Here is a 3810-nt window from a genome sequence, read left to right on the forward strand (position 1 = left end):
TTTTATCCTCTATGAGTTTCTTTTTCTTATCAAAATAAAAACAAAAGGTAAAAATCAAAAAATTGTTTAAACACCACTGTAGACATCGAAATCACGAATGTTAGAAAAACCTAGACGGTGATAGTACATCATCAAATTGGTCCACAAAAAGCAAAGTTGTAAAACCCCAGCAATATATATTAGTTTTCTGAAGCTTGAAAAGGTTTGTTTGGGTTAAAGTGGGTGTGTGTAAAAAAAAAAAAAAAATTGGAGAACACGTGTGTGTAAAAGGAATGGAGAGCATGTGTTTGTAAGATGATTCCTTCATCTTTTGGTTCGGTGCATTGTTCCCAAAAAGGGCAGAAAGGAATAGAAATAGCTATGGGTTTTCTCTAGGTGTCGAAGGAAGAAGAAAAATGCATCGGGTAATCTTTAGACATCCGAATGGGAATTCGTTTTCGCCTCTGCAATCAAGAAATCTACCTCTACGAACGAAGGTAAGAATTCAATGCTTATTTGCAGATTCGAAATTATATTTTAGTTGGGGATTTCAAGGTAATAACTTCAAAAATTTATGTTGAAGTGCGATATGGTTGAATTGAGGGTCCTAGAAGTCTCAAGGCTGGTTGAACAACATAATTAGAGAAGATTGAGGTAAAATTTTACTAGTTCTGGAGTTTTGGAATTTAAGAGTGCTTTGGCTGTTTATTGGCATTGGATATATGGCTTATAAATGGATTTCATGGAGAAGATGAATTAAACTGGGGTTTATGTGAATAAAGATTGGATTGGTTATTTTGGGGTTATACATGCACTGTGCGGATGAAATTGAGAAGTGTTGGTTTATGTTGGTGCATGTGAACTGTATATTGATATGTTCTTTTTCAGAATAGGCACTTTCTTGGCTTAAGCAAACCAAGAGATAAGAGTGAACAACTTGTGGAACGAGTTAGTACCTTCTTGGAATATCAGGTAGGGGGGACTCACACCCTGGTTAGTGATTTTCGGTATGTCTTATGTATGTAAATATGGCTACGGGCAAGCTATGCATTGAATTTTGTTGTTGTGTTAGAGCTGCATGTTGGGGAAATGAGTTTGATTTTTTTTTTTCTAGCATGTGAATTATGTCATTCTAAATTGTAATGACAACCTGAGAGTGAAGAGGGTTGTGTGACTACCCTGGGCTTCGATCCCCTAAACCTCCAGAAGGTCCTATACAAACGAACTCGTACCATTAACCGTAAGGGAAGGGTACTTGTATCTATGTGGTATAGGTTGTAAGTGGACACTCTCGCTACCCTACCTTGTGTTGTTACTTGAGAATTTGTTTTAGGTACGATAGTTGGCCGCATGTTCGGTTGTCATAACAAATAGAATGCAGGGATCCCATTATGGTTAATTATAAGCATAAAATAAATTTTAACTCATGCCAAAGCATTTTGTTGTGCAAATTATTTCCTTAATATGTTGTACAAAGGTATATATTTTCAAACCTAGCTAGGGTGCCTCCCAAAGGGGGGCAAATGATTGTATATGATGCTCACCCCTACATTTTCAGGTGTTGTGCAAGAAATAATGGAAGAGTTGGACTAAGGTGTGTGGTTGTAGCTTGTCAACCTAAAAGCTTCCAACCAGAAAAGCAACTTTTGAAATATAAATATTGATTTTCTGGTTTCAGTGAAACATGTCTGTGTTTATCCTCTTTGCTTCTGTATATATATATATGTCTAAACCTATCACTCATTTGGCTTGTAAACTGAACTTTTGGAACTTCTGTTGTAAAAAGGTTGCTTAAGAAATGGTTTGAATGTTTTGGTTTTCACTTAAACTCTGATATTTATTTGATATAAATTTTAGAGGCCTTGCGTATTTTAAAGATACATGAGAATTGTCATGTTCTAAGTTTGAAGCATACAACTCTCATGTATTTTTAAGATTCACGGAGCTGTCGCGTTACCTTTTGGGTCGTGACAAAAGCACTCTGGTGTTTACTAATTGTTGAAGAATAAAAAAAAGGAACTTTAATGCAAAGCATCCGGCACTGTTCACTTTAACGAAAAACCACATTTTTATACTAAAAAGTCAATCCTGGTACTATTCACTTTACCCTTTATTTTGTCCTTATCATTAAAACTTAAAGTTTTCAAACCATTTTCATTAGTTTTCCTTTAAAAAAAAACAATAGGATCCACACAAATTTTGGAATCCAATTTCTTATATAGGAGGAATTGAATCCCTTATATATATATGGTAATCCAATTCCAAGTGCTATAGAGAATTCGGAATGCAAATCTTCAACCAATTATACCCTCACTTTATTTTTAAAATTATAACACCACCCTTCGCATTACCAGAGCAGATCCATCCTTTGCTGCCCAGCGCCCTTGTCCAGTGCCATTCTTTCACTCATTATCCCAACCACCCCAGGCCAACAACCCAACCCAAATCCACTTGCCATTAGACACTGTGAACTTGAAACATATAATCTTGAAATCATAATGCAATGGATTGAGAGAGCGTTACGATGGCGTCGATGAGGAGTGGGTTTCTATGAACAGAAAGATGAGAAATTTTTTTTTTTTTAACGAAAGAGAAAAAGATAAGCTTGGTTAGGGTTTCTTTTATTTTTATTTATTTATTTTCTATCTTTTAATAAAATGCTAATTAGAATATACTAAAAATAATAATAGTATAATTTTTTATTAATTAGTATATAAATAATAATATTTTTTTTATTATATAGTCTGGATAAGGGCATTTTAGTAATCGTATTGGATTATATTCTAATTCTGGTAAATTAGTAAACAACTTATACGAAATCAATGTTATTTTTACTCTAATCCAGAAAACTTTGGTAAACCCGTTGCTGTTGTGGAAACCATACTTGTGGTCAGGGGAAGGCTGAAATGCCTCTGTGAATCTTTCCAGCCCCTGAAATAGGTGGATAACTGTAACTTGCCACCAGTTGTCCCCTTTTTTTCTTTTTCTTTTTTAAAAAGAGAGAACTTTGGTAAACAGCTACAATAGGAACCCAATTCCAACTTCTCATCAATTTAATTCCTCCCATTTTGATTATGGATTAGTAAGCGAGCCTTAAGAAGTTTCTAGTGTACTAAAATATTCCTTTCTCATGTGGTTAATTATTTTCCATTTTTTTAATTTTACAAATCTATATATTCCTCCTTGGCCCATCGTTCATGCAGGGTCTTTTTCCTCTCTGATAGGTCCCAATCCCATTGCTTGCTTCACTGAGTTTTTCTAAAATAATAAATACATTCACTTAGTACTACAATCTAGTGGTATTCCTCTTCACTTGTAGGTGAAGGTCTTTGGTTCGATTCTCGTCAAATGCGAATGTGAGCCATATTATTACTAGTCATTGTGAGGCTTAACCACTCTTACATCCTCTTAGTGTAGATAGTATTGTTTGTTAAAAAAATTATAAATATACATTTTTATTAGCTTCTCACACTGGTTTATTTAGGGTACATTTGGAAATTGATTTTAAATGATTGAAACTTTGTGAGAAAATATTTTTAGGTTGCAGGAAGTACTTCAAATATTTTTTTTTTCAGGAGTAACTTGCATTTTTAATAAAGATTGGTTCCAAAAACATTTTCTCTAAAAATATTTTTAGTCATTAAAAAATACTTCTCAAATCAGCCAGTAATCATGTTCGTCATTTCCGTTTAATTTATTCAATTCTATGACTTAAAATAAATAGAAGCGTCATAAAACAAATTGGGTAAAAATCACTCCTAATTTCTTTTTCTACCAAGCCCAGAAGAAGTCACTGTATGATAAAAAAGTGTTATCATAAGCCTTCTTATA

The 3810-nt window shown here is 33.7% G+C and overlaps 1 long non-coding RNA gene across 1 annotated transcript; it reads left to right on the forward strand.

Annotated features, from left to right (window-relative positions):
- The first annotated feature begins 244 nt into the window (after window positions 1–244).
- LOC139192753 (uncharacterized) lies at window positions 245–1807 on the forward strand. Its single transcript, XR_011577106.1, has 4 exons — window positions 245–476; window positions 563–633; window positions 868–951; window positions 1538–1807. It is a non-coding gene; the product is annotated as an uncharacterized lncRNA (long non-coding RNA).
- Window positions 1808–3810: the final 2003 nt, after the last annotated feature.

Source organism: Malus domestica, chromosome 16 (assembly GCF_042453785.1).
Source record: "Malus domestica chromosome 16, GDT2T_hap1".
Classification (NCBI taxonomy): Eukaryota; Viridiplantae; Streptophyta; class Magnoliopsida; order Rosales; family Rosaceae; genus Malus; species Malus domestica.